The sequence below is a fragment of the Octopus sinensis genome, linkage group LG4 (assembly GCF_006345805.1).
Source record: "Octopus sinensis linkage group LG4, ASM634580v1, whole genome shotgun sequence".
In the NCBI taxonomy this organism is placed as follows: domain Eukaryota; kingdom Metazoa; phylum Mollusca; class Cephalopoda; order Octopoda; family Octopodidae; genus Octopus; species Octopus sinensis.
In genome coordinates this window covers 92,781,689-92,792,252 of record NC_043000.1, presented here as the reverse complement: position 1 = coordinate 92,792,252, position 10,564 = coordinate 92,781,689, and positions in this window count along the sequence as shown.

Genomic DNA, 10,564 nt, shown 5'->3' with positions numbered 1-10,564 from the left:
TGTATATATGTGTATGTATGTGTGTGTGTGAGTATGTTTGTGTGTCTGTGTTTGTCCCCCAACATCACTTGACAACCGATGCTGGTATGTTTACGTCCCCGTAAATTTGTGGTTCAGCAAAAGAGACCGATAGAATAAGTACTAGGCTTACAAAGAATAAGTCCTGGGGTCGATTTGCTCGACTAAAGGCGGTGCTGCAGCATGGCCGCAGTCAAATAACTGAAACAAATTAAAGAGTAAAAGAGTATAATTATTAGAAAAAAGTTTAATCAAATCTTGTCCTGTTTCCTAGAAATATATCATTACTACTCATAAATAACACCCACAGTAAAATGTCCAAATTGTTGTTTCTTGAGGTTTCTGTTTGAGACTGGAATAGCTCATATAAAACAAAGCATCAACAACAACAATGGAAGCATCTGCATACTAATATATGCTTGTTAGTTTGCCCTTGGAGTGAGTGAGAGGTGGAGTAAAAGTGAAAGAAAGGTGGGGGAAGAAATGTGAGTAGAGAAGAAAGAAGAAAGGAATATAATAGTACATTAAGGCCAAATGCATCACGTGGTTAATAGAAGGGAAAAGCAACGAGCAAAAGGAAACGATGGTAAGAGAAAGGTGGAAGAGGTAAGTGTTAATAATGTGCTGTAAGGTGAGGAGGGAAAGGCAAAGAGAAAGAGAGCAATATTAAAGAAATGAAGAGGGGATTACATGGTTAAACAGTTTCTTGAAGAGGCAGAGAGGAAGAGAGAAATACAAAGTGCTTAGCAGAGGGAACTTTCAAAATCATATAATATGTTGTTGTGACTGGAAGTGAACTAAGCAAAATGAAAATAACAATCATCCTTTCTTTCATAAATAGCTTCTCTTAATCTTTTTCATTCTGTGGAATTTCCACAGGGCCCACTAGTAGTAATAATAATAATAATAATAATAATAATAATAATAATAATAATATGTTTTGGCACATGAAAACCCGTGCCAAAACTGTGGCCTTAGATATTCTGAATAATAAATGGCAAGAAAAACCTCTCTATGGCAAATACCCAAAGAGAGCGAATAATGCAGATATTGACAAAGCCCTGACCCATCAATGGCTAATGGCCTCTGGCTTAAAATCTGAAACAGCAGGGTTTATCATAGCAGCTCAAGATCAATGCCTACCAACAAGAAACTACCAGGCCAACATATTAAAGAACGGCAGTAGCCCAACATGTCGTGTATGCCGACAACAAAATGAAACCATTGATCATGTTGTCTCCAAATGCAGTCTTCTAGCGCCTACAGAGTACCTCAACAGGCATGATAGAGCTGCACAATATATTCACTGGGTAATTTGTAAAAACCTGGATTTGCCCATTAAAAAAACTGGTGGGAACACAATCCAGCTCCAGTGCTTGAAAATGACCACATCTCACTCCTCTGGAACTTCACCATTCAAACTGACAGAAAGATAGATGCAAATAGGCCAGACATCATAGTGAAAGACTTCAGACAAAGAACATGCCTCCTCATTGATATGACTTTCCCAATCGATATAAACGTATCTGTCAAGACCTACCAAAAACTGAGCAAATATAAAGATCTTGAAACAGAAATTAGCAAAATGTGAAAGCTGAAGACTAAAACAATACCTGTTGTCATAGGTGCCCTGGGAATGATAGCGAAAGGGACTGATTGCTACCTAACTCAGATACCAGGAAACCCCAAAATGGCAGAAATTCAAAAGATAGTGCTCATAGGAACTGCTCATATCCTACGCAAAATACTATCTATGTAATCCCAAGGTTTAAAACAAAAGTTTTTTTTTTTTTTATGTATTAGACATTCACTAGTACAACACAAAAAAACCCCAAATATATGGCACACTAGGCATAACAACAACGTGAACTTCCAACCTGTTGTCTCTTGAGGTCTCTGGGTGAGACTTGGAGCCAACTTGTACAGACATAAAGCAAAAGTCAAACAGAATAATAATAATAATAATAATAATAACAATAATAATAATAATAATAATAATAATAATAGTAATAATAATGATAATAATAATAATAATAATAATAATTGCACTGATGCAGTACCAGGTAGTGGCTCTCGTGGCTTCTGATCTTAATTGACTGGAAGTGTTATCGTGTACATTGTTTTGTCTTGGTATAAAAGATGGGCTATAGCAAATATTCTGCTCAATACCACAAATTTGTTTGTCAGTTGTTTGACCATAACCAGTTGAGCATGTCCCTTAGTGGCTGACGATATGTGCATCTCTGATCATGAGCAGAAGTAGTGGGGGAGCATCATAGCCATGTGTTGAGAGAGATTCTTTGACCTTTGAATAATTCACCTCTGGAAACATGGGTGTTCCATTCAACATACTTAAACAACCCTTATTCAGGGACCTGTTGAGTGGGATGGGTTACTTGATCAGAAGAAAATTCTAACAGGGCCGCACCTGCAAAATCATGCGCTGTTTATCTTGATATGAGATCAACATGTCATGCACATACAGTTATGATGCATGTGCCTAGTGTACCCTTATCATATGGGTAGTCATGATGGGTATACTGGGCTTCATATATTTTACCCCAGTGTCAATTTGATGACATGCACTGCTCTCTCACTCAATAATAATAATAATAATAATAATAATAATAATAATAATAATAATAATAATAACAACAACAACAATAATAATCATTTCTGCTATAGGCACAAGGCCTGAAATTTGGGGGCAGGGGACTAGTTGATTACATCAACTCTAGGGCTCAACTTATTTAACTGACCCCAAAAATCTGAAAGGTAAAGTCGACCTCAGAAGAATTTGAACTCAGAACATAATAACAAGCTCAATACCGCTAAGCATTTCGTCTAGCACTCTACCAATTTTGCCAGCTTGCAGCCTTAACAGCAACAACAACAACAATAATAATGATGATGAGAATGATGATGATAATGATGAGAATGATGATGACGATGAAGGTGTGGTGGTGGTGGTGATGACAATGATGACAAGAAGAAGAAGAAGAAGATTGAGAAGAACTATAACAACATCAAAAAGAAACAGAAGAGTAATGATAAAGATGATATCAAAGAAGATATATATGAAATAGAATTATAAAGTAAAATAAATAAAATTTTTTAAAAATATAAGCTAACAAAGAATCCTAGTGTTAAACATATAAAAAAAAATGAAAAAATTTTTTTTAAATGAAAGAATCTGTGCCACAAATTAACCATAGAAAATTAACCAAAAAGTCTTCATCCTTTATCTGATTAAAAAAAAAATAGTAAAAAAAGACCCCAAAAAGTTTCTCAAAAACTATTCATTTAAACTTGTATAGACTTTTTAGAAATGGAGAATGAGATAATTCCTAGACCATGACAACTCGTTCAAGTGAGCTAATATTAATGTGTTCACCTTTGTTATCATTGAGTGAATACTATGTCTTTACATCAACCAATGAAAAGTACGTAATGTGTGTGTGTGCATGCGCGTGCGTTGTGTGTGTATGCGCCTGCGTTGTGTGTGTATGCATGTGTATGTGTATGTACCTTTAAATCACGAAAGAATTATTATGAAACCAAAAAATAAAGGAGAAAAAAATTAACCCTTGACTCACTAGATGTAATTTTATAATTATTCATTGGGATTATTATTGGTAATATTCATGGTATAATTAATATCACTCATCATTATCATCAGTATTACCATTTAACGTCTGTCTTCCATGCTGGCATGGGTCAGAGTTTAAATAAGATCTGATTAGATAGAGAACTATGTCAAGCTTCAGTGTCTACCTTGTTATGGTTCCTATGGCTGGATATCTTTCCTAATGTAAACCACATTACAAAGTGTATTGAGTGCTTTAATCTTTTTATTTTATTTTTATTTTTGCTGCACTGGTGCTATTTAGGTTACCAAGTAACTCACAAGAAAAGACAGCTCAAATAAATGTGGGTGTAGTAGATGGGAGTGGCTTTATGCCAGGTGTTGAGAGGTTACAGAATGATAGAGGGATAGGAACAGGTATCTTGCTGTAAAGGAAATTTGTGGCTACCTCATCTGCTAAGAGACAAAAGACATAGTGGTGATGAGATGTCGGAGCATAACCTCAAGGTACAAAAAGGTGAGTATAAGTATGAATACAGACAGGGGATCAAGAAGGTTGGACAGGTAGGTGGGTTCATGACAGTGTGAAAAGAGAGCAACATGATTAGAGATGGTGATAGAGGTGATTTAAGTGGAGAAAGAATTATATCTATCATACGATTAGATGACATAACAAAAATATAATTTTTTTTTGTAATAGGCATAGGAGTGGCTGTGTGGTGAGTAGCTTGCTTACCAACCACATGGTTCCGGGGTTCAGTCCCACTGTGTGGCACCTTGGGCAAGTGTCTTCTACTATAGCCTCGGGTCGACCAAAGCCTTGTGAGTGGATTTGATAGACGGAAACTGAAAGAAGCCTGTCGTATATATGTATACATATATATATATGTGTGTGTGTGTATGTTTGTGTGTCTGTGTTTGTCCCCACACACACACACATTGCTTGACAACTGATATTGATGTTTACATCCCTGTTACTTAGCGGTTCGGCAAAAGAGACTGATAGAATAAGTACTAGGCTTACAAAGAATAAGTCCTGGGGCCGATTTGCTTGACTAAAGGCTGTGCTCCAGCATGGCCACAGTAAAATGACTGAAGCAAGTAAAAGTAAAAGTAAAGTAAGTAAGTGTTATTTCCTATTTGCTTCTATCTAGAAATCAAAGGAAATGACTGCTATTCCCTTCAAACTTTGCCTTTATGTCCTGAACATCAATACTTTGAAACTAACCTCTTTTCCATTACATTTCAGCCAGATTCAGTGCTGAATTGCAGAAGCAGAAATATTGTTATATCAAACATTTTGCTCAATACTACAGATTTCCTTGTCAGTTCTTTGACAATAACCACTTGAGCATATCCCTTAGTGGCTGACAATATATGCATCTCAGCTCATGAGCAGGAGTTGTGGAGGAAGGAGTATCATAGTCATGTGTTGAGAAGCGGTTTTGGGGGTTTGAATAAATGTAATGAAAGCAATGTTTGAAGAAAATATTAGCCCTTTTTCATACTTTCTAGGAGTAAGCACATAAGAAATAACAGTTGCTACCCAAGGAAAAGTGTTATATGTATTATATAGTTATAACTTTAAAATACATCTGGCAGTAAGATGGTTTAAGAATTCCATCTCCTAACAAACATTCTTCCAGGTCTACTCTGACCCAGACAGGAAGCATTTACCAGGGTCTCAGCTGTGGGTTAATTAGCATGTTATAGAATTGTCTCTGGAGGAATGTTGCTCACAGACACCCCACTGGACCCAGGCAGACGAGGCCCTTCAGCTCTTTACCTGCTCATCAAAGTCAATAATGATGACAATAATAATGATGATGATGATGATGATGATGATGATGATGACGATGATGATGATGATGATGATAATAATAATAGTAATAATAATAAGGCTTAGAGACCAGATATTGTTGTGGTAAATAAAGGGAGAAAAGGAAACCTTTTTGTAATACCTGGAGATGCACGCATAAGTGACAAAGAGCTAGAAAGGATTGGAAAGTATAGACTACTAAAAACAAAATTGCAAGAATGTGGACTATGAGGAGAGTGTCTGTCATTCCAGTAGTCGTAGGAGCACTAACAACGAAGTTCAAGAAATATGTCAAAGAAATTGTAATTGGCATGAGAGCAGAACAAGCTCCCAAAACTGCTCTGCTGGGGACAGCTAGGATTTTGAGGTTGGTATTTGGTTGTTGAATGTTTCCCCTCAGTAACTAACAACCAAGTATCAAAGCTTATAATGTGCAGAAAGAGACCCTGTGAGAACTCTGACAGCAGACTGCTGTCCACTCTCACAGAATCTACCAAAACAAACAAGACTGAGCATTCTGAGAAGTAAAACAACAATAATAACAATAATGATGATGATGATGATAATAATAATAATAATAATGATAATAATAATAATGATAATAATAATAATGGTAATAATAATAATAATAATGATAATAATAATGATAGTAATAATAATAATAATAATAATAATAATAATAATATAATAATAATAATAATAATAATAATAATAATAATAATAATAATAATATAATTATAATAAAAACAATAATTTCTCTTAAAGGCACAAGACCTGAAGTTTGGGGGAGGGTTTAGTCGATTATATCGATCTCAGTACTCAACTGGTACTTAATTTATTGACCCTGAAAGAATGAAAGGCAAAGTCGACCTTGGCAGAATTTGAACTCAGTACATAGCAATGGGTGAATTACTGCTAAGCATTTCATCCAGTGTGCTAACAACTCTGCCAGCTCACCACCTTAATAATAATAACAATAATAAAAATAATAATAATTTTTGCAAAGCTGGAAACGAACCAGGATATAACTCTCCAGAAACTGTCAGAAGAGTGTGATATGATATTAAAAGTAAGGCATGACACAGAAAAAATCTATTGCAGAGGTTGTTTACAGATAAAACCAGTATGGAAGACTCAAAAGATGGATAAAGTGTTTCACAAAAAAAAAAAAAAACATGAAATAAACTCATTATGACATGTGGTGGTAGGCACCTGAGAATACTGTGTCTGTTAAAAAAAGCCAAGTATTTTCATTGTGGGAACATGGGTCACATTAAATCCCACTGCAGAACTAAGATGATGAAAAATTGGACCAAATGAGAAAACATAAATAGTTTGTCATCAGGGAAAAAAAGTTTGTATAACAAACAAAAAATTCATCAAGGTGAAAATCAAAACCACTTGTGTCAAAATACAATCAGACACAATTAGTGACATCACTATCATAAATAAAGAAACATGGGGACAAATCAGTAAGCTGAAATTATTTAAATAAAATAAAGTAGCATATGGTGTTACAGGAAAGAAATTATATATCATTGGCAAATGTATTTTTGATGTATCTTTTTGAGGGGAGATGAAAAGGACAATCATTTATGTTGAAAAAAATCACTAAACTTATTTGGCACAGAATGCATGGAATTATTTAAGATGTGAGATGCCCCCATTTGCGTTCTCTGTGAAAATGTAATTGCCATGGTTAAAAGTTCAAAGGAAGTTGAACAACTGAGACACAAAAGTTAAATAATTGTTTCCAAATGTTTTTTTAGAAGGATTAGGCAGTTGCACCAAAACAAAAGCAAGGTTTGTGGTAAAAGAAAAGGCAATACCTGTTTTTAGGCTTAAATGGAATGTGCCATTTGTGGCATAGGACCAGGTCAACAAAGAGCTAGAAAGCCTAGAAAGTCTAGCTATAACTGAAAAAGTTGAACATTCAGACTGGGCAGCTCTGGTGGTTTATTCGAAAAAAAATGTTTAATATTTGTACAACTTTTTTTAATATTTTTAATATTTGTACAACTTGTACAAATAAAAACAAAATATAAAAAAGGAGGTGGAGTGAATAAAGTAAAATAAAATTACTTGCTTACCAAAGAACAAAAAACTAAAAGGGGAGATGTTGTAGTGAAAATGGTACTCCCCTTCCCACATGACAAAATGGTATGAGACCAACAAAACTCCTTGTAACAGCAAAAATGAACTGAAGGCAAGGATTATGGCAACATTCACCAACTTAAACAAGGAGACCATCCAGAAGACTTGCAGGAGATTCCGAAGTCGTCTGGAGGTTGTAGTTGAAGCCAATGGTGATTTTATTGAATAAATTTCCTCTTTAGTATTTCAAGATATTTTCATGTAATTTTGGTGAATATATCTGTTAAAATGAGACGTCAGTGTTATTTTCATTTTTGCATAATTCAGACAACAGGTTTATTCACCGCACCCTGTGTATATAAATATATAGACGGAGATAAAATACTCAAACAAAAAAAAACATCAAATGCTCTCAAACAAACAAATACAAGATACTCTCAAGCTCTCACTACCACCATACTACAAACACCACCACCACCATTGAATTAATGACAAAATAACTTAACATGTAGTCTATTCCTTATTTTGATTGTTAAATTCTTTTGGGTATCACAAGTAGTTTAGCAATCATACACTGCATACCAAGACAGCAACTAGGAGACATAAGAATAATTCTCAGTGAGCGACTCTCTTTTGGTTGATGGGCTTTCATTGTATGAGTCACGTGCATTTGTGTCAACACTCAACAAATATTTAAACACATGTTAGATAAAACTGTGTATACATATTGTTATATAGATACCATCACTTGTCTTTAATTGTGATTGGTCTCATATGAAGATGAAAAGCAATGCTGCACTGTACTGCTCATTAAATCTTGTACTTGTCTTATTCTATTCTGTTCTATTCACGTATTTTTATATAACCTATAGGGTCTTTCAGCAACGACAGTCTACTGCTGGTAGCACCACATCAGATCGTAGAATATTTAGATAGTTGGATAGATGGGCAGAAATGAAGTACAGAGACAGATAGACAGACAGATAGACAGATAGCTGGATACAGTGATAGAATGACAGATAAATCAACAGAAACATATATATATATATGTGCATATATATATATATGCATATATATATATACATATATATATATATATATATATATATATATATATACACATACATACACACACACACACACACACACACATATATATATATATAGATATATATATATATAATATATATATATATATATATATATATATATATATATACAGATAGAGACAGAGAGAGAGGGACTGAGACAGAGTGAGATAAAGGAAGTAGAAGAAAGATATATCACTGTCTCTGTGCATACTGAGATAGCAAGGGATGAGCAAACTAATATATATATATATATATATATATGTATGTATATATATTTATATATATATATGTATGTATGTGTGTATATATATATATATGTGTGTATTAGCACAGCTTTGGGAGTTATGGTAACAAATTAACTTATCGGAGTCTCTCATGGGATTCTATAAAAGGAGATAACAGTGATTACAATGCAGAAGTTCTTTTATTTTTGGCATCAGTACCAAATTGTTTGCAGCAGTATGCTTATGTCAAGGGAGCAAATGAAATTCCTTGTCTTTCCAGTGGAAAAATTTCAGAAATCATCATAAATGTGAGGCTTGTCAATTCCCTTGCCCACTTCCTCCCTATATATATATATATATATATATATATTATATATATATATATATACACTCATGCGTATATATGTATGTGTATATGTACATGTATGTATGATGTGTGTACATATACACACATGTACAAACACGGCAGAGACAACAATGACAGCATCAGCATCAATATTAGTGACAGCGATGAAGGTAAGAATAAGAACAAGAATCATGATGTCAGAGAAAGGGGACAAAGAAAGCTAGCAATATAGGGCTATAAAGATGCAATTGATTTGACGAAGGATCGAAGTTACTACTGCTACTGCCACTACCACCACCACTACTACTACTACTACTACTGCCGCCACTGACACCACCACCACCACAACCAACACCAGCACCAACACCAGCACCACCACCACTACCACCACCACCACCACCAACACCACCAACACCACCACCACCACCACCATCATCATCATCTTTTTATTATTACTGCTATTATTATAATTATTATTACCTCCACCCTACCAAAGGCGGAGGTATTGTTTTCAGTTGTGTTTGTTGGTTTGTTTGTTTGTTTGTTTGTCCATGGACAAACTGCTGGATAGATTCAAATGAAACTTTCAGAGAAGTTTGACCTCATGACTGTCACGAACTGATAAGATTTTGGGATCGATTTGGTACCGGACAAGGATTCTGGATCATATTCCTGTTTTTTTTTTAACTTAATTTTGGAAAGCAGTTGGGTTCATTTTTAGTATTCTCATTTGTGAGAGCAGTTGAGTTTATTTCAGATATTCTCCTTTTAAAAATTCTCTCTGGCTAATCTTTGAGGAGGATGTTGGTGTTGCCTTGGTGGAGGTTTGCACTCTCTGAGCGCTCTTGTTATTAGTGGTATCATTAAGACAGCAAGCTGGCAGAATTGTTGTGCACTGGGGTTCATGTAATCAACAAACCCTCTACCCTTGAAAACTGCTGGCTTTGTGCCAAAATTTGAAACCATTAATAATAATAATAATAATAATAATAATAATAATAATAATAATAATAAAATCCGAAATCTATCCAGAGCTCCGAAATCTATCCTAAGCTCCGAAATCTATCCACAAACATACAAAACAAGGACATCCTATGGAGCCAAAGTTTTACTAACAAAGAATTGGACTGTATCCGAGTAAGTAATACTAATTGAAATTTATTACTATTTTCGAAACGAAATGATGTATTTTGACTCGATATCATCTCCAACGCAACACATGTAAACATGCGTGGAACATCAAGATCATCCCCGACCCCAAACACCATGTACAAAGGAACTACGAAGAAATTAAATGCCACCGATACTATTCAACTCAAGAATAACAATCGAGCGGTACGTACATTAAACTTACAACAAAAAATGTACGAAAAACTACACGTGCGA